Below are 22,857 nucleotides of genomic sequence, written 5' to 3' on the forward strand. Positions count from 1 at the left end.
TTCACAAAAGACAATAAACTACTTATTGGCCTGTATAAGCATAATTGTCCTGAAATAATCAATAAAACAGGGACAATGTCTAAAAATAAAGTGTAAAGGACCAAAATAAACATTTTTAAATGTACACTGCTCACTCCCCTCCCCATCTCTCTTTTCTCCCTCTCTCTCTGTTGAGTAATATTTTTATTGCTACTACTCTATCACTATAGTTATAATGAACCTTTGTGACATTAATAAACAGGAATGTTTTCATTTAAATTCTAAATGTGTTATCTTAGCACTTCTTTGAATGAAGTCACATAAATTCTCCAAATTCATTAATGTATACCAATTTTTCTTTACATCCTCTGCTTCCTATCCCAGCTCCTTAATGGCTGCTTATAGCATTGAAATGTTGATGCCTCTCTGTGGCTCATCTCCAAAGGCATTATGAACTGAATTTGCCTTTTGCATTCTCATTTTTAAGGATTTATGGTAGGATGTAGTGGTGACACATGGTGACTTCCACCAGTCTGGAGCACCAGCTGGTGGTTCTTGGTTGTTAAATAATCATCCAGATTTTTCTTTTGTCATTTGGAGAAAAGAGGGATTAATAATACATTTTGAATTAGAATTAAAAAATAATAATGCCCTTGACAATACATTCAGAGGGGTGAAATTAATCATTACAGAAAAATTCTCATCTTTTGTACAGATTGGTTAAACTGATTAACAACCAAGAACCAATGTGCTCATTACTTAAGCAGGTGGGGGAAAAAAAGCAAAAAGTAGGAGGAGATGAGGTCATTCGAGCACATTAGGAGCAACTCTGGGCCAGGCTTTGAACATACCCACTTGAATTATCCACTGCAGTGTTTTTATATATTTGCTGAATTATTAATTAAGAGCTTATAGGTGCACACTTTCAATATTAAATATTACTTTTATTTTCATGTCAACATTTTTGTAAAAGTTAAATAGATTCAAATAATACAACTATAGTTGTTTCAATAAAACTTTACAAAGATCTTCCAAAATTACCCACACAAACTTACAATAACAATATCATTAATATTCTATTTTAGAAATGAAACAGCCTAGGTATTAAAAACACATTTCAATCACAATTACAAAGTTAATAAAAGGCAGAATCAGGACTGAAAACCTGTCTCATGAAACAAACTAGCTCTGAGACATTAGCCTGCAGGCGAGGGAATTGACAAAATGGTTCACCCTGATGACAACAGAACTTGATTTCCTTTTAAAAAGATTTCCTTTTCTTTGTAATCGTGTGTATGTGTGCATGTATGTGAGTATGTGCCATGTGTGTAAGTGCCTGAAGAGATGGGGTGCTCTATTTTACGGAGCTGGATTTACAGGCTGTTGTAAGCCATCCGATACTGGTGCTCAGAACTTGAACTTGTGTCATCTGGAAGAGTAACACATGCTCTTAAGCAATTGGACATCTCCCCAGGCTCTCTGACCTCGGATTCTTGTCATTTCTCCTGAATTCCAAGGCCCATTTTGGCACTCTTAACATATCTATAACACATATTTTGAATTAAGTAACACATGTGTTCATCATTTCACAACTAAAAGGTTACTTTTTATTTTGTAATTAAGAAATAGATAAAACTGAAATATTAGTTAAAAAGCCTTCAGAATTTTTTTAAATATGCATGAAAAAATTAAAAATTACTATGTTTAAATGTATTAAATGCAGTGCATAGGATGTACTTTGCTCATTCTTAGCTCCTAATACTGTCTTTTGTTTCCTTTCTCTCAGTTAGTGACCTTCATACCCTCAACAATTCCCTTCTGTATTCTTGTGTTTCATAGAAAATCTTGTAAATATAGGTTCTTAAAAGCACAGAATCAAGGTTCCAAACAACAGCAGAGTATTTTTAATGCATTTTTCTGGGGGTATCAGTAAAAATGGAGCCCAGGGTTGTTGGCCAAACAATCTAGTCCAGCTGGTAAACTCTGTGTTCAGTGAGATACTGTGTTCCAAGAAGTAGAAAGGGGAGGTATAATGGAAGTTACCCTGTCAGCCTCAGACCTCCACACATGTGCATAGACAAGCAGATCCACAGATGTGCAAACACATGCATATGCTACATGCACATGAATGGTCTTAAGAAGCATTTCAAAAACAAACAAATAGCATTCGAATGAGGAAAATAGTTTTTAAAAGGTAAGAAGTGCAATTTCACACATGGACACATGTCAGATGCACACACACAGGTATTCACCCTGTCTTCTCTCCACAATTTTATCTCTCATGTCATGTCTATTGATTTCTTTGTGACCTATTGAGCTTAAACAGGGCTGTCAGTGTGACTAAAAAAATGGAGTTATCTTGAGGAGCCCATTGAGCTCAATAGTGAGTACACACTTGAAGACAATGACTTCTCTTCTTCCCAGAATTTGTCTAAAACCAGTAATTTCAAAGGAAAGAGTAGGAACCTGAGTTCCTTTGCTGTCTAAGATATTTTTCACCTCTTACATATTTCCTACCACCTCTTCCACAATGTTCCTTTGTCTGGTATAGGGCTGGCTGAGCACACAAGGAACCATCACTTATTTTCTACATAAGCATCAGCCATATGTCTCTACATTAGCCATTGTATAAGCTTCCTAAATAACTCAGAGCAGATTTTGTCTATAGATATAAGCATAGATGACTAGAAGCCATTTTCATGCCATATCAGTTAAGTGAAAACAGAGCAATAATCTGGTCATTTGGCCCTATGATTTCCCCAGGCCATTTGTTAGCCAGGCTTACAGTGACAGGCATAAGTTTTGCCCATTGGGGTGGTGCTCCAATCCAGTAGGAGGGTCTTTAGTTACCCACAACATTCATCCCTCAATTGAACAGGTGGAGAAATACTGCCTCAGCATTTGGTCTTTGGATTCCAAGTCTTAAGAGCAGGGTGAGACCAATGACACTTTTTCTTCTCTAGCAACACACATGACACCCTCAGGCACTTGAAATCCAGCTAGCAAGTTTCCATCTCAGCTCCAGCTTGCTTTGCTTATATCCTGTGACTGAGATGTGTGGCATCTTCCACAATGTGAACGTATCCTTTAGTAAAACTAGGCAGACTGACAAGAGCAAATATATTGAGCAGGAGGTTGGGGGGCATGGACAGTGTGGAATATATAGCCTCCTTGACAAGTCCTTGTGAAGGTATCTTGCAGCTGGGGATGGGGACTATGGTCAAGTCATTGCTCCCAGCAGCAGCTTCTCCCACCACACAGCAACCCCACTGATTTCATCTGTGTTTTTATTTGGATTACAAGATAGGAAGGTTTCTATATGGAAGGATAAATTTTTCATATAGGATTGTTTTTAGATTTCATCTAGATTCATTTAAAAAATTGAATAAAAAAGATATATATGGGTGTGGGATTTGAGTGATCATGATACAAATGTTTTTATATTTTAAGAAAATATGAAACACACTCTCATTCAAGTAAATTGAGTTTAAAATGAATTATATTTTTTCAAATACCAAATTAAAATGATGATAATATTGCAATTATATTTTAATGTTTCAGAACATGTTAGTTTTAAACTTAGCTGTGTTGAAAATGAAAAAAATTATTTTTCTTAACTATACAAGATCATTGAGAATTTCAACTAATGTTTTTATCATATTTGCCCTTCCTGAAATCTTCACACATCTGCTGCTCCTTTTCTATCAATGTACCTTTGTACCCTCTTTTTCTTTTAAACTCACAAAGTCCAATTTGTGTACCCATATATTTGTGAATGTGCATCCTTCTACTGGAGCATGGTTAACCTACAAAGTACCACACATTTAAAGAAAACTGACTCCCCTGTCTTAGCAGCTATGATACTCCAATAGCTCCTTAGCTATGATAGAACATTGGGACCATTTTATGTCCCCATGCTGAAATGTTGTCTGGCTTGAACTGATTGATGCAGGATTGTGCATACTGTCAATGCTCCTATGTTTTCCTATATGATACTTCTGTGTTGTTTTTGGAAAACTGTTTCCTTACCGCTGTGTACTACCTCTGCTTCTTACATAATCTTTCCACTCCCCCTTCCACAGTGATTGGTGAGATTTGAGAGGGGATGTGACATACATGTCTCATTTAGGTCTGAGCTCTCTGCAATCTTTTATTCTCTGTACCTTGATCGTTTGTGGTCTCTGTGTTATTGCCAACTACTACATAAAGATGTACTGATGAGAACTGAGAGATGCGTCAATATATGTGTAGAGTGTTAAATCATTAGGAGTCAATTTAATACCCTGTCATTTTAGTAGAATAGTATTAATGTTCTCTTATAGAACCTATCATCTTGGCTCCAATCATGGTGCCAGGTATGGGTTTCATTTTGTAGAATTGGGCCTTAAATCCAAGGCAAAAGTGAATCATTACTCCCATGGTGTTGGTGTCACTGTTGTACCAGTGGACATGTCGTGCTAGAGCTCTCAGGGTTGACATGACTAAGGTTGATAACCAGGTAATACTCCAGAATTCTTTGCTCCTTCAGGTAAGATTGGTAAATCCTGTTCTTCTTTGGAAACATGTATAGTTCCTTCCAGCCTTATTAAAGCTAGCCAGTAGACATGAATCTTCCACATCAGTACCAGTTTTATTTCTCTATATTCTATTATTCAACCATGTGGAATCTTTAGCAATCGAATCTAACTGTTAGTTTCTGAGGTGAGGAAGAACCAAGAACAATGGCAATGGACAGTAATGTTTAGTGTACAGGTCTATGGGACCTCACTGCTCAACTATTCTAAAAAATGTAACCATTCCTGAAACTGGGCATTTTGTTAGTCTGTTGTATCCAGTAGGGACGTTGATGCCCTGATGTAGGGTCTCCATTTAAAGTATTTTTATAAATGTATATGTATATATTTTAGGAAGAGTCTACATTAGTAGTAAGTTTTCCACATGAATTTTTGAATCATGTTTAGCATTAGTTGTTTTCTTCCATACGCTCTCCTTTATCCTCTCCTCTCATTCTAGCTTAATAACATCCTTTAAGTCACCTATTGTATAACGTATACAAAAAAACAGAATGTTAACTTCTAAAAGAAATGGAATTCTTGTGCATTCTACAGTGTGGATGAACTTTGAGAATTTTCTGTTGAGTTAAATAAAAGGACTAATATTCTCTATGTTTCAACTTATAAGATACACTTAAATAACTAAATTAAAGCCTAAATGGGGAAAATATACCTATGATGGGTCAAAGCTTAGAATGAGAAGCTATTTCCATTAACTGGAAATTCTTTGTGTGTGTGTGTGTGTGTGTGTGTGTGTGTGTGTGTGTGTGTGTGTGTGTGCTAATGAATCACTCTAGTGAAGGTTGTGACGATAGTTACATATCAAAGATTAATTGCATTGAATTGCATAATAAAAGATGTAGAAGTGTTTATCTGGCTGCCTATATTTTACTGGGTTTAAAAAATGGATTGATTACAGTTCTGCATTGAGTGATGGTGAATTAGTTTGCATTACAGTATTATATGCCAACAACTGCAAGCTTATATCATAATCTGAAATGCTAATGTATATGTAGCAGAAGAAACCAACCACATATAAATCATTGAAATAATATAAAGCATTGAAATATGATTAGAGAAAAAAAGAGCTAGATACAGGAAACAAATCAATTCATTAAATAAAAATCCTACCTTATATGAGATTCATCAGTGTGTTGATTTCACCTAAGGCATCTCCCACTGTACAGAGATGATGGCTTGAATTTACGCAGAAAATTGGCATGTTGGTCTTAGAGAAGATTGAATCCACGTCTGTAGTAGAAGAGGTTAGAAAATCAGAGGTAAAATGCAAAAAAAGAATATAAGCCACTGAAGCTGAGATAGAAAATCTGCAAGTAAACTCCACCCATACGTTTGCAGACTTCTGAGTCATACATAATCAGAAAATTCTAAGCTCCCAGAGAAAAGTTACAGCTACAAAGTTGAGAACTGAGCAGTATCTTGCTCACAAGAAGAAATTTAATGTTGGATCCAAATAGCTTCCTGCATGCATGAGAGTCATCAATATCCAATGGAAGATAAATAAATATAGAACTATTATAATATATTTCTACAGTGCTCAGAGTAGCATCAAATGTTAACTATTCACACTATGAGAAATTATTAACACCATTAAGACTATTAAAATATTTTAATACCTAATAAGTTATGCCTACTGAACAGGCCTATGATGCTTACTAATAGAGAGGCCAAAGAAGGAAGGTCACAAGTTCAAGGCTTGTTGTGCTCATGAGAACATCAGAGTTGTAGGCCAACCTGAATTAATTACCAAGATGCTGCCTCAAAATGCAAAGTAGAAACAGGGCTGTTGATACAGCTTAATGGTAGAACACTGTCTGACATGAAGTTTTGAGTTCAGTCCTAAATAGAGTAAATAAATAAATCCAGATTGCAAAATCTAAAAATCTAATGGAAGTAATAAAAATACAATCATATATTTGTACAATTAATAATTTGATTTAACTTTTGCAGAGATATTATTTTTATGAACAATAATCATGTTGTTCAATGTGATTAGTCATCAGAGAAATGACTAGGTAAAGTACTATATATATTATCAGTATATGCTTAGTGCCTAAGACCAAAAATTTGCACTCCCAAGAGTTATTAGGATTTAGTACAAAAAGAACTTGTATACTATGTTACTGAAAGTATAAATAAATATAATTCTGAATTTATACAGGGACAGTGTTTTGCTTTTTATAGTTGACTAGTTGCCATTACTATGAAACTATAATTTTTTCTTCCTATATATACATAAAAGAAACAAGCAAAATATATTTCCACAACAGAGAGGTTCAAGAAGACTCAGAGTTTCTTTGGGAATGTACTGTAAAATTCTGTAAACAAACAGAACCATCCACTAATTAGTGGAATATATAATTATACTGTAATCAGTTCACAAAATATGGAAAATTGAATGCCAATGCAAAGTGATAAATACATGAAGGCTTGTTCTAGCAAGATCTTTCAGAATCTCACAGGAAATGTGTACAGTGAAGACAGGGAAAGGAAACTAGAATAGATTTTATAACATATTGGGGCATGTGGGAATGGACCAGGTGAGGAAGAGGAGAGATAAGGTAGAGGGAGAGAATGTGGGGAGAGACAGCTAGAATTGAAGGCCATTGGAAGTATGAAATTGAAACCCAGTGCAGTGGAAAATGCCTAAAGTGAATGAAGGTAATCCTATTGAGATCTCCTAATGATGAGGATACAGTCTCTATTGGCCATCCCTCATCACAAACTGAGATTTTTCAGTACAGTAACTAGGCTGCATTCAATTAAGTTATTGGCCAAAGATATCTCATGGAAACATCTAAAACAAGACAAGCTGTTCTAAGAGAGTAGGTTACTCTCTGCAAGCTGACAGTGGGACTCCATTGCTAAGGACAACACACAAGGGTCACTGAATATGGGATAGACAAGCTTGTGCCTGGATCTAGCCTTCACCCCTGTGTTCTAGGGTTTTTGGTATGTGAAGGTACTCTGCAGGCCAACAGAAGAGAAATGTGGACACCAACCCAGCTACAAAAACCCTTGGTCTAAAAATCTGTCCTGCCTGCAAAAATATGCTTGGGCAATGGTGGCATAGAACTTGTGGAGGTAGCCAAGCAATGTCTGATTTGACTTATGGTCACTCCACATGATAGAATCCACACCTGGCACTGCCTGGGTGTCCAAGAACCAGAGACTAGATAGTCAGGAGATCTAAGGTAAAATAAAATATTACATAAAATAATAAAAGTCTAAAAATATAGAAGTTTCAAAAATGTTTGTTAATGATATTCTGCTATACTCATAGATTAGGGCCTTATTCAGTCATTTGGAGAAGCTTCCTCTGGCAATGAAGAAATCAGTGGATGTCTAGGAAAAAGACTTATTTATTAAGGAATGAAGTGGGGATCACACTCAAGAATACAAAACAAGTTAATGCCACTGCTGAATCAGCTGCCATTCTGCCCATGGGCGATGGGGACCAACTGGAAGCCACTTTCTGCTGCTTGATCCAGGTTTGACCACCCAAGAGTGCTCAATCTCTTCCTCAGCTCATAAACAGTCACGTGTGCAGGCAAGACCACACTCTAGGACTTGTTACTCTGAAGCCATTGGCTGAATGGATCGAATTTCTATAACACCTCCTCTTTTTTATCTAAATGAGAAGGTTGTAATCCTAATAGAAAACTATATACAATAGGAACCATCATCAACTGTTATTCAGAAGAAAGAAATAGTAATAAAATAAATAAAAAGGGAACTACAATAACAACACCAAACAAGAAACACACTCTAAATATCCAGACCATAGGTAATTGGCAAATTACAGAGATTATTGCAATAGCTGTCCTATTCTGAAGAGTCTAAGTCTTGTACCCAATATGCCCTTAGCTAAGATATGAGAAGATTTTAATTGTAACTATATAGTCTTCAACCTCATCCCAGACCTGAGAAGGACAATAATATTACCTGAGTAAGCAGGAAGTACAAGCAAGCAATTTCCAAAAAAATGGAAGAAGTGGTAGAAATAGCTGGCTGCCTGGACAGTCACCCAGTGTTTCTCTGCAATGTTGGGGCATCCAACTTTGGCTATCGGCCTAGAATATTGGACAGGCTATTTTCAGAAGCAGGAAAATTTGAAGGCCTGTCCTATCCTGTCTCAGCAAGGTTGAACAGTCACTTTTCCTTGCGTCCTGCTTGTCCAGATTGGACAGTGTGCTTACTGTCAACAGCCAAGGCAAGGGCAGTTCTTTGCCCAACAGGAAAATTTTGCCAAGAAAAAGACAAACTTCATGTGGAGTGTCTTAACTGTCCATCATCCTCTTGGGATTAGATCAGTGCTGCCAAGAGCAGTCCTGTCTCATGTCAACAGAATTCTAAGTTATTAAAATATTTAAAGTTCATATTCTCTATGTCTTTGAAGTGTTTGAAGATTACCTATCTTTCTGAAATATATCTATGTATACCTAGAAAACCTAACTAATATAACTATAAATTTGACTATTATAGATGAATATTAATATGTATTTTAATTACACATTACGTTTTAAATGAGTTTCATAAACACAATATATTAAACAAGAGCAGAAACATGCATACTTTAAATTTGTACCAATAAACCCAAATCCATACTAATGTAAAATATGAAGGTCAATAGTTGTTTTTTGGATTAAAGTAGATTCAATAATCTACTGCTTTATCCTATCATTTTTATATCATAAATTTCAATATCATATCCCCCTTTTTTTAGAAAGTGATTGACTATGACCAATAACAATTTGTAACCAACCCCCTAAACAAAGACACGTATTCATAATCTATTTTGGGAAATGTGAGCATAGTTTTCTAGACTACTTCCTGTTATTTGGGGGTTCTGATAATCTTATGGGGATCATGAGAAAATTTCGATTTTTGGTCAAGTCTTTACTGGGGTATTTTGTGTGGTTGATCCATCTCAGTCAGCAGCCTTGAAGTTGTTGTGGTTGTTGAATCACCTGGGCCATCACTGCCAGCAGACAACTTTCAGGGGTCTTGCTCAAATATACCATAGTAACCTGGAAGCAAACCACAGTTTCTCATCTTCTGTGGAAACAAAAACAGAACCTCTTTTCTAAAGCAACATATACGTAGACATAAATTTCAAAATCAAGATACCATTAAAATATATATGTTGGTGTAACTTAGTAGCCTCCTTAATCAAATGTCTTTCTGCAGTTAGCTCATTAATAGTCCAAAAAATTCAAATAAAACATAATAATATACATAATGCAGACTCTGTGTATTTTTACTTCTTTACATTGCTTATTTTTTGATATTCCTTTTATTGTCTTTTTAAAGACTTTATTTATTTATTTATTTTTGTTCTCTCAGACAGGGTTTCTCTGTGTAGCTTTGGAGCCTGTACTGGAACTTGCTCTGTAGACGAGGCTGGCCTCGAACTCACAGAGATCCACCTGCCTCTACCTCCCAAGTACTGGGATTAAAGGTGTGTGTCACCACTACCTGGCCTAAGACTTTTTAAACTTCTTTTATTTCTTTCTATAACTGCCTATACTCTTTTTTCCCTATCTCTCCCAAGACTATGTACAATTTTTTTAAACACACTGTGACCCATTTAGAGGTTTCTTTTTGTCTGAATCTGTCTTTATTGTGTATCTGTAATCTTTTTCTGATCATTGCTTTCAACTGCTCTAAGCAGGCATTGTGGTGATATTTTACTTGTGCTGAAATGGGATTTTTTTTTGTATGTTAATAAATAAAGTTTGCCTGGAGATCAGAGGTCATTAGTGAGCCAGGAATAGGAGTCAGGTGGTGGTAGTCCACATCCTTAAACCGACCACATGGTAGGCAGAATCTCTGTGTAGTCAAGGACACAGCCAAGTATGGTGATCTGAACCTTTAATCCCAGTACCAACCATAGAGACATGGAGATCTGTATAGACAGGCAGTGTCGAGGAGGTCATGTCTCTGAACTCACAGAGACTGAAGCAGCAAGCATAGAGCCTATGTGGGTCTACACCAGGTACTCTGATTACATATTATAGATTTTTATCTTAGTAATTTCATGGGAATCCTATGTGTGTCAACAAGTGGGTCTCTGATTCTTGTGCCTGCACTTGGGACTCTTCCCCTACTGTTGGTTTCTTTGTTCAGCTTTGATGTGATCATTTTGGTTTTATCTTATTACAATTTATTTTATTGTGTTCAGTTGCTACTTCTTAGAAACCTTTTCTTTTCTAATGAGAGACAGAAAGGGAATTAATCCAGAGGAAGAAGAAGGAGGAGGGAAGGACCTTGGAGGAGTGAAGGGAGTAGAAACTATAATCAGGATATATTGTATGAAATAATAAACTATTTTCAAATAGAGAAAAAAAAGAAAGGAAAAGTAGGCTGAAGAATAAATATTGGAATATTCTGTGTGTTTAAATGGCTTATAGAATGCAGGTAAGCTCAACTTGTAGAATGTTTAATAGTTTAATATTATAGAATGCAGATAAGCTCAACTTGTAGAATGTTTAATAGTTTAATATTAAATAATTTTTTATCTTAATACTATTTTCTAGAAAAACAACTAATGAAGAATTTAAAATTTTTCAGCAAAGATGAACATTCCTGTAGAGAAAAATAGATCATTAACTAATTTTCTAAAGACGATAAACAAATGGCCTTTTCAAGAAAAAAAAATTGAGTATATAAGTAATTCAAGAGAGTATGTTTCAGAGTTTGTAAAACAAATAAATAGCACATCAATATTTTATACAGTAGTGATGGAAGAATAAATAGACCATTGTATCTTTTTATAATAAATTAACACTATTTCTAAAGGTCCATTTTGCAATTTGAGTCCCCAAACGAGAAAACTTAAATTAACCACATTTTTGACATATTTATTGGAGCTTATGTCTTTACTCAAAGATGTTTTTGAACAATAAACAGAGATGTAAGCACAAGAATTTAGATTCAATGGTAAACTACAACAATATATATGGTATTACTATATGCTGTTTTCTTCATATATTAAAATGTATTAAAGTACTTCATTTCACCAAAGGAATTGTTTAATTGAAACAATCGATGATAGAGTATGAATACAATTTCTGGAGGAAAATATGACTGCCTATAACAAAATGGTAAATAAATTTGAGCAATTTCCATAGTGCATGCTGATTAACAGGATGTTAAAAAAGTACTTTAACAGCCGGGCGGTGGTGGCGCACGCCTTTAATCCCAGCACTCGGGAGGCAGAGCCAGGCGGATCTCTGTGAGTTCGAGGCCAGCCTGGGCTACCAAGTGAGCTCCAGGAAAGGCGCAAAGCTACGCAGAGAAACCCTGTCTCGAAAAACCAAAAAAAAAAAAAAAAAAAAAAAAGTACTTTAACTAAAATAAAAAATGCTGCATATATGTTCAGAAATGCACAAGATCCTAAAATCCTTTCTGTCATGTGATATTTTTGTCCATGTGGAGATGACAAGATGTACTGTAACATTCCACAGTTTTATACTTCTTTGCTCTGCAGTTGTGTGCTCTCAATACACAACTGGAAGCCTTGGCATGAGGAATTTGGGGCAGGTTCTAGCCTGCACTCCCAACAACCACTGAATGTGCTATTGGGAAAAACTGCACCAGTTTTCAGTAGCCTGGTTCTTGCCATTTGTTCATGGAGTTCTACTGCTTGATTTCCTGTTTCATTTTCTTTTCTGAAAAGCTACCTTTGTCACTGCCCCAGGACTGCTATCAATCATAATTTATCACAATCTTGAGATGAATTCCAAATATAGACTAAACATTTTTCAACTCTCTGTGAATGATAACTTAGAATAAAGCCTGAGACAATTCCAGGTACATTTCCTTAGCTGGTGACAGGTTCTTACTCTCACTCAGAGGAACATTCAAATTATGTAGGAAACCAGCTCTATTTTAACAAGTGACATTTATTGACCATCCCAGTATTTAAAGTCACATTGATGATTGCACTGCATGATCTGACTTCTACACACACTCCATGAAACATTAAAAAGAAGAGGATGGAAATTAATATTCATTAATCACCTGATTCTGTCAAGCACAATGCTAAGCATTTCTCATTACTTTTTTTTTCACAGCACCACTTGAGTGATTATTAAGACCCTGTTTTACTAAACAGACAACTGTAGTACAAAGAAAGTAGAGAATTGCAGACTATAAAGAAATAGCAAGAGAGAATTGGTGCTTGGATTTTAGTATCTGCCTTCAGGGATCATGATCTTCTGCTGAGATATGCTGAAATAACATGTGTATAGAATAAACTTGCATTGGAAGGCAATGAAACTTGGCCATCAGGACCCGTGTTCAGTCCACAAACTTGACTGAATGCTAATTACTATCCTTTCTATCTATATGTGTGTATTGGATCTAGAGGTAAGGAAAGTTATTTAACATCTATAGGCACTGCTGTCTTCACATAAACAATAGTTAATAGTTCATTTTTAAGGATAATTTACTTTTTCAGAGGATAAGACGTTAAGAAGATAAGTGCATGAGCAAGCCTGTCAACATTCTAGCATGAATGAGAAAGTGATTCTTTAGGTCTCACCCCTAGCTGGGGGAGCTCTTAGTACTTGATGGCTGCTAGGAATAAAAGAAGTCAGTTTTCTTCATGGATACCACTCTTTGTAGGTTGCCCCATACTCTAATGAATGATCCAGTACTAATTCACACACTGATAACCCTAGACTCAATGAAGTCCTTCCTTACTTCCCTGTTAGTATTGTAAAACACTGGCCAATGAAAACCTAGGGAGGAAAGACATATTCTAGCTTACACGTTCATTGTTAATGGATGTCAAAATGGATTCAAGGCAGGAAACTAGGAGCAGGGACTGAGGTAGAGATAATGGAGGAACATACTTGCTGACTTGCTCTCCCTCGCTTGCTCAGCTACCTTTCTTACACAGTACAGGCCCACTTGCCTGGGAATTGCACTACTCAAAATAGGCTGAAGCCTCTTCCATAAATTAGCAATTAAGAAAATGCCTCACAGATGTGTCCACAGACCAATCTGATCTAGGCAATCCTTCAGCTGAGGTTCCCTCTTCCCAGATTACTCTACATTATGTCAAGTTGACACCTGAAATGTTATAAAAAAGAAAGAGGAGAAAGGGGAAGAGGAGGGAGCAGGGGGAGTAGCGGAGAACTTGAAGCTTGGAATATAGGAGAGAGAGGAGGGCTCTGGGAAGAACAGATAAGAGATGATAGCAAAATACAAAATATACTGTCTATGTGTATGAAATTAACAAATTTCATATATTTGTGAATATGAATTCATTGTATTTCTTTAACATGACATTCTCAAAGAATGCTTTTAAAATGAAACTAAACATTTTTTTTTCTTTGGTTTTTCGAGACAGGGTTTCTCTGTGTAGCTTTGCGCCTTTCCTGGAGCTCACTTGGTAGCCCAGGCTGGCCTCGAACTCACAGAGATCCGCCTGCCTCTGCCTCCCGAGTGCTGGGATTAAAGGCGTGCACCACCAACGCCCGACTAAAATGAAACTAAACATTTTAATAGTACATAGCATACAGTTTTCAGTGTTTTCCTCTTAATACTTAGTTTTTTGCATCCACTTCCATCAGATACTGGATGAGAGTTCTACCATGACAGCTAGGGTGTTTGGCCATCTGATCACCAGAGCAAGTCAGCTGAGGCACTCTCTCAACCATTGCCAGTAGTCTACAGTGGAGGTATCTTTGTGGATTTCTGGAGACCTCTAGCACTCTGCTTCTTCCTATTCCCTTGGGTCTTCATTCACCATGGTATCTCCCTCTCCATTCTCTCACACTGCTCCTGATCAAGCTGGGACCTCCCTCTCCCCTAAGCTCTCTTTCCCCCGACCCTTGCCCTCCATTACCCCACCCCCACCCCCAGTTTGCTCATGTAGATCTTATCATCTATTTCTCTATCATTGGGCAATCCCTGGGTCCTTAGGGTCCCCAAGTGGAGCTCCAGGAGTACAATCAGCAAGAGAGAGGAGGGATTGTATGAGTGAGAGATGTTGAGACCATGGTTGGAGGAAGCACAGGGACAAATAGCCAAACTAGTGGAAGCACATGAACTGTGAACCAATGGCAGAGGACCAGGCCCTCTGGATAAGTGAGACAGTTGATTAGCTTGAACTGTTTGGGAGGCCCCTAGGCAGTGGAGTCAGAACCTGCCCTTGGTGCAAGAGCTGACATTTTGGAGCTTGGGTGCCAGGGACTGAACATGAACCATGGAAAAGTACTAGCTAGGCCAGAGAACAAGCCACAGGCCCTAAACCAGATGCCCCCAAAGATAAAGAACAGGTCAGATAGGTCAGGTATCATAGCAACAGAACAATGGGTCCTGACCAGTGACCTTACCACCTAGCACAACACCCTGCAGCCTCATGACTTGCATGTCTCCCTTCACCTGCACAAACCGCATGTCATGCACCCCTTCCCTTCTTCCTGCCCCCTCCTCCTCCCATGCTATATACGCCTTGCTGAGGAGAATAAAATTTGCAGCTTGATCAGAACCCTGTCTTTCTGTCTTCCTTCGTGTCTCCCTGTCCCTTTCATTCTCTCCTGCAGATGGGTTGCACCAGTTGATACTCCACTGGCCGGGACACCTGGGGCCTATGCTGAGACACTTTGCTCAGCCTTGGTGTAGTGAGGAGGAGACTGGACCTGCCTTGGCTGAGTCTGCCAGGCCTGGCTGACTCCCCAGGGGAGACCTTGCCCTGGAGAAGGTGGGAGTCAGGGGTGGATTGAGGGGGAGGGTTGGAGGGTGGTAGGAGGGAGGAGGGAAGAATCCGTGGCTGATATGTGAAATTAAGTTAATTATAAAATAGAAATACTATAAAAAAGAATAAAAAAAAAAGAAAAAGAAAAAGAGATGAAGAACCTCCAAAAAAATACTTACTTAGTTTCATCCTTATAAATATTGATTTTGAAACTAGTAAAATCTTGGTTTATTTTTGGAGGACAGAATAATTTTGTGATTTGTTTTAAAGAAGCACTATTCATAAGTATTTTTAGTTAAATAAATTCTGTCAATATCGAAAACTATTACAAACTGTTGCTAGAAATTTATAAACTGTCAAAAGAGAGAAACAATAATCCTACTAGATATGATGCCTATGAGTCACAGCAATGATCAATAAGGAAAGCTATCTCTAAAGATGCATCAGTGGCAGTTAACATTTTAGCACCCAAGAATTTTATAATTGGTCAACTCAACAGGAGGGAAATCACAAGTAATGTTGGAAACCTGATTATCCACAGAGGGCTAGTGAGGTCTGTGGTAGTATTGTGTTCCCCAAAATATTGTGCACCCTAATGAACTTATCTGGGGTCAGAGAACAGAACAGCCCTTAGATACAGAGGCTAGAAAATGGTGGCACTCATGCTTTTAATCCTAGCATTCCAGAGGCAGAAATCTATCTGGATCTCTGTGAGTACAAGGTCACACTGGAAACAGCCAGGCATGTTGACTCACACCTTTAATCTCAAGAAGTGAGCCTTTAATCCCAGGAAGTGAGGGCAGAAAGCAGAAAGGTATATAAGGCTTGAAGACCAGGAACTAGTGCTGGTTAAGCTTTTAGGCTTTTAGCAGCAGTCAGCTGAGATCCATTCAGATGAGGACACAGAAACTTCCAGTCTGAGGAAACAGGTTCACCTGAGGAATTGGCGAGGTGAGGAAGCTGTGGCTTGTTCTGCTTCTCTAATCTTCCAGCATTTACCCCAATACCTGGCTCCAGGTTTGTTTTAATTAATAAGACCCTTTATAATTCACGCTACAGAGGTCATTAGTTTTAGAGAAGAACTAATACTACCACATTAGTGAGCAAGAATAATTCATAACTGAATTATAAACACACATTTTTATACTCACATATTAATATCTCTCTTACCCTCATTTAAAAAGCCTCTAGACAAAGACCATTACAGGAAACAACACTTTGCCAAAAATGTAGAGAAACACTGATTATAGTGTGCCAAGTCTATCTAATGCATCCATAATGTAACTCTTCCACTGAAAACCCTGGAAATTTCATGGAAGTACCAGAAGACCAGGAAATCTGCTGTGAAATTATGTCTTCTAGAAATGATAGGGAAGCTTTAGCCTTGATAATTTAACAATGTGGCTACCTACCAAGACCTGAACAAGGGTAATATCAAGATATTATAACATAGAATAGAGGAATCTCACGGAGTCCCACTCCTGTACAAAGAGTTTCATGTAACCAAGGGGTGCTCAAGGTAGAAAATAAACTTTCTTAGAGATGAGCCCATAATTGGTTATCCATTAGCAAATGGTCAGCCCTGAAATCACCTTCAAGGAATACTAAGTAGATGCTGCAGTTATAGTTACATATTATTCTCTTCTTTTGGCAATTTTCAAGATTATTGTAGGAATTTTGCGTGAATCCATTTGAGTAGAAAATAATAATTATACGCACAAATCACTACATATTTTTAATGAGAAAAACTATTAAAGCTGGTTCAAGATTTGGTCATTGTATATTCCTTAACAAGTACTTAGTAAGAATTACAGCACATCTGTACTGTCCTTTAAAGATCAAGATTTTCTGTAATTATGTTTCTAAAGAACTTGAATGAGGTTTATGGCATTAAGCTTATTATATGGTTTAGTATTTTGAGGAACATACTATGAAGTTACAATCAACAGTAAGAATTTTTTATATTTATGCATATTATTAATTCAGAATTTTCCCAATAAGAAAACATGTTTCCAACATAGTCAAGATAAAAGGAAGAGCCTGTGCAGTGAAAAAAAAATACATGAAGCTTCCACAGTGTTTAAATGACAGAAGGACACTGATGTGGTCAAAGACACTTGGACCAATCCATGGCCATCAGTCCTTGCAAAGACCTGGAGATTCTATGCTGTTAAAGTTACATGTAGCACCGTATGCTTTGTTGTTGGAACAAAAATTGCTCAACGAATTTAATAGGGGACTTTATTGAAATGTGATTTTATTCTGCTCCCTTTGTTAGGAGCAGAAGGAATAGAGGTTCCACGAAAGCTGACATGCAGATGGGGACAATTAGAGGAGTGTGAGACACAGCACCAGATGGACCTATCAACATCTGAGACATAGAAAATAATCTGGTATATGTTCCATCTTGTGCAGCAGTGGATGCCACTGTTAGCCACTGAAACAGGAGGGCTTCCTGTGAAGTAGTATTCTCTCTCTATCAACAGTGTTTCTTTGTCCCTTTTGATTGTTACATTCTTTTTTTCTTCTTGTTTTAGACAGGGTCTCATACAGCCCAGTTTGGCCTTCTTCTCCTGAGTCTTATCTCTGTTTCCCAAGTGCTAAGATTACGAGTATGTGTCACCATTCCTGGATATCATCTAATTCTTCATTGGCATCAATATCTCATAGAACATCTTCTTTTGATGAATTAATCTATGTTCTTCAGTTTCAAAGATCAAGAATTACTTACATAGAGGCCGTTTTAAGTAAGAACAAAAACAAAACACAAAATTCTGGTTAGAAACCAAGTTTTCTTGACAAAGCTATACACAGGTGTTCCCTTGAGAACATGGAGGCAACTTACTTATAAAAAATTTCAAGTTCTACTGACACCTGAAAACTTTAGTTGCTAAGTCACAAACATGTGCATCGGTAACTGAACTTGAAAGAAAATGGAACTTAAAGCAGTAACTTAAAACAACTGAAAGACAAGAAGGGCTCTTTCATCTCTTTACCGTGGCAACATTAGGTTTATACCGTGGCCTTTGTTCTGATTACCATTGGGGGCTAGTAGGAGTTTCACTCATGATGGGGCATGCAGAAGGCTCTGGCACAAATGCTCATTCTCCACTTGATGTTGGATAGGTTGATAAACTGCATGAGAATGGAAGGCTTTACCCAAGGGATTTGCATACATGGTGAAGGATGATGTCTGGGAGTCATGGGGAAACTGAGCCACAGCAAGTTCTGTTTCCTCAACCAGCATGAACAATCTTATAAAAAGTAAGCATTTGTTGTCAGTCAGCAAATGTTTCAAAAGGCCTAAATGAAAACAGAAAGGCTCAAAACTTAATTTTAGAAGTCATTCAACATTCATGTAATAATATTCAATTGACTAGACAATTTAATGAGTCCATACTGATTCAATAGTTAAGGAATTAAAGTCTAGCACTTCAGAGAAGGGGCAAATATTCTTTGTTACCTTTAATCTTCTGCAACCAGTCTAATATGTCAAGTGTTTCTAATAAATGAAAGAGCACATCCAAATGTCTTCTATTCCCACTTTTCTGTTCTTATTTTTATTAAAAATATCCTCAGTGAGATTTGCCTGAGTCCTAATGAGTATGGCCATGATTCAATTAAGATTTTAAAGGAACTCCATACATGTTGATAAACCATAAGTTCAATAGCAGGTGATTATGACAAACTAAAATTTAAAGTCAGTTTTTCACTACAGCAATCCAATGCTGAAAACAGACTGAAATGCCAAATGATGTTCAGCTGAGTTGTGTCCTCAGATAACATTTTTCTAACTGCAGTTCTTGCTTTAGAGAACAGCAATTAGAAAATTACATATGCCAGGAAAGAGGCCGGAAAATGCTGGAGATTCTGCCACACCATTGTTAACAAAGACATACACTCTGTCTTTCCTTATTAACATCTTTTAGCTGAGAACAGCTGAAAAGTATGGCCCATTCAATGTGAAATTACAGAAAAGCAAAAGAGCCTTTGATAAATGCATTTGAAAGAGTATTATTTTTTCACCTGTTCATGTGGAGAACATCTGTGACTTTTTGGCAATTCGTATTTCCACTCTAAAGGAATCTCCTAGTTCAAAGACTCATCCTCCCTGTATCTGTTTGTTTGAAGTGTTCCCTAGGATCTCCTCAACTAGGGGTAGCCAAATGATTTTGGCATATGTGGAATAGACTCATTACAAATTGTGTCTTTGTAGTCAATATTGTATGTCTTGGGCTGTCACGATCTGCTTCTAGTTTTTTTAACCACATTGACCGTAAAGCCTTGCAGTTCAGCAGCAATGCCAACTTCACAGGAAAATACAATAGTTAGTATAGCACAAGCATCTCTGCATACAAATACTCACAGGAAAAGAAGAAGATGATTAACTGACAGCGATTAGATAATAGGAAACAGAGAAGGCATGCATGCTGGGAGAGAGAGGATTTTTAGATATGCTTAATGAAAGTGATTATAACACCTCATTATGGAGACTGTCAGTAGTGAAATGCCACTTGTTCTTTAAAATCTGTTTATAAAAATGTGTTTAAAATTCCTTATTTCAATTTGCAAGTTAAAATATTACGAGTCAAGAATGCAAGACATATCCTTTCTAAGGGTCAGATGGTCAGAGTCATTGCAAAAACTTTCACTTTTAACATGAGTTCAATGAAGCCCAGCTATTATCCGTGACAGAAGCACTTAACATCCACAGATACTAGCTTTCACAAACCCTTATAATTATCACAATTCTCTAGACATCTGCTAATGATCATTTAGAAACAATCATGCACTTCCTACATCTCATATTAAATAAATATTAGTGCATGTTGAAAATACTGATTTCACCTTGAATTTTTGTGTTAAATTAGAAGAGACTTCACGGGGTTTAATATTATAATATGCATTTATTGGGTTCTTTTTTGTCACAAATTATTCCACAAAGAATCACATAAATGATCATTCTTAATTTTCTGTTTCAAATAAATAAAAGCCAGAAAGTACAGAAAAGTAGAAATTTTTAAAAGATAAGACTGTTCAAACACAGGAAAGTGGGCTATCCTTGCTGACATACTGACATGGATTGAAATAATTTTGCCTTTATGAATAAATGGTGTTAATCATATCATTCCTCTTTTAGGTTCTGGGCATTTCAGCAGAGTATACTTGTTCAGGAATGTTCATAATTGTGCCTGGTATACTAATATAGCTTTAGTTAATACACTCAAATGGTGACAGGAAATCCACCGTAGTTTTCAAATGAAAGAGGAGCCATTTATATGCTTCCTATTTGATAAAGTAAACTGTGTATGTTTAATATACTTTATGAATTAGAATTCATAATCTTATTTTTAAATATACATTTTAGTTGAATTAATTCACCTTAAAAAAGCATTAAGAAAAATCTTTATACTGCCTCATAACCTTTTCTTCTTCTCCTTCATTAAAACTGCCTATGAAAACATACCTTTCCTTCCAAGTCGAAACTATAAGGTGACCAAATTAATTTCACTATATTATTGATGTTTGGCTCTTGGAAAATCATAAGGTTAATCAGTATCAGCATTATAATGATTGCTAAAAAATGCTGATGAATTAATATATTCTAAAAAATATTTATATTAATTTCAGGGACACAAAACAATTTGAAAAGTACATGATAACTTTTTTTATATACCCCAGAGTGGTCATGAAGCAAAGACCATCCTACTCCAGATTTCCAAGTGCTAGATTTCCAAGCGTGCACCACCACACCCTTTACTTCAACCTCACATACCACAGGGAACATAGGCAATGCCTGGCAGTAGCTCAAAGGAGTCACCGTTAAGAGCTCAAAGCCCCTGGGCCAGCCATGCTCTTAAGTGCATTCTTAGCCAATATAGCATATGTTGGTCTCATATATCTGAGACCTTGGGCACAGGTCTTCTTCTTATGTCAGTGTGCAAAGGAAGATAGAGGCTATCTTAAAGATGATTTCCTCACCTTAACTCTGCCTAGTTAGCTTTCATCCATTCTGTCATCCATCCATTCTCCTAGTCATCTCTAGTCACTGGACTCAGAGTGTATAAAACTGCTGCAACATTTTGCTAGGGTTCCACCAGCAGTACGACAGTCACAAACCTGTGTGGTTATTCTGCAGCATAACATACTTTCTGCATCTTAAATTCATGTTTATAGTGTAGTAGCTTGTGATTAAAATTCCCGACGTTCACTTTTGGATTGGCTCATGGACTTCGCTGACATCTGGCAGCTCAGCTCTCTCTCACAGCTCAGATGAGTGCTAAGATAATGTTTTTTCACATGTAAACTGACTTGAATTGCTGAAATATTATTAGGACTGCCAAAAGGAGAATTCACTGGAACAGGGTGAGAATAGCCACCACAAATATCCACATGAAACTTATCATAGACTAGATTATTAGAGACATATTTAATAGGTAATATCGCTTAGAAGGTCAGCTGACCTGGAGTTTAAATGGTCAAACAAAAGTCCTTTCTTCAAACAATGTAGAAGTTAAGGACTGGTATCTGAGGTTTTCCCTCTATTCTCTATACACTCACACACAAACACTCACGCCTACATAAATGTTCACACACACATACATACACACTGCATACATATACATACCTCATATGCACATAAAAATAATTAGAAGATAAAAATCATCAAAAATTTCCTAAACTCTTTCCTGAAGTCTATGGAAACCTTCATGCTTTTCAATTTACTTTTCAGACTTATAAAATAGAGTGTTGTAGGCATTGATGTGGGAAAACATGCTGGCAATGTGAAGTCTTTTCAGAATTAGCCTCTGTAAAAGTCGACAACTTCTCAAGTTTTTGAAGTGCTGCATAAAAATATCAAACTGCAAAGATGCACTTCTAGAAATTATAAGTAATTTGTGCATCAAACAATATGTACAATAGTACTATACAGTAAATTAGACCAGCTGCCTATGCCTACCATTACAGCTGGTTGCAAAGTATATAATTTATGTTTCCTACAGCACCAAATAGGAAGGATTTTTAAAACTGTGTTCATGCTTTTATAAAGAGCCTTTTCCTGTCTTATTTTAACCATTGTAGCTCTAAAGAAGTGATATTTATCATCTTTGTTAATGGTAATCTATTTATATTATAGTTGAAGAGCCTATGGTCATCTTTTAAGTGGACTTAGAGATATGTTTGTCCTCATGATTTTCTTAAAATATGAGTTTAGTTTAATTTTATAAAAGGCACAAGCAATGACTAACAAAAGGATATTTGGTTCAAGGTGGTCAGGCAGAGATGACTGGCCACACTAGTGGAAGCCCATGAACTGTAGACTAGTGACTGCGGAGGCCCCATGGAAGTAGCCTAGGCCTTCTGGATATGGAAGATGGTTGTTTGGCTTGAACTGTTTGGGGGGCATCCAGACAGGGGGATCAGAATCTGTTCCTAATGCATGGGCAGGCTTTTGGGAATATGGTGCCTGTGGTGTGACACCTTGCACAGCCTTGGTGCTGTGGGAAAGGGCTTGGACCTCCCTAGTCTCAGTGTGCCAGGCTCTGCTGACTCCCCATGGGAGACCTTGATTTGGGAGATGTGGGAATGTGG

The sequence above is a fragment of the Peromyscus maniculatus genome, chromosome 2, assembly GCF_049852395.1.
Source record: "Peromyscus maniculatus bairdii isolate BWxNUB_F1_BW_parent chromosome 2, HU_Pman_BW_mat_3.1, whole genome shotgun sequence".
Taxonomy (NCBI): domain Eukaryota; kingdom Metazoa; phylum Chordata; class Mammalia; order Rodentia; family Cricetidae; genus Peromyscus; species Peromyscus maniculatus.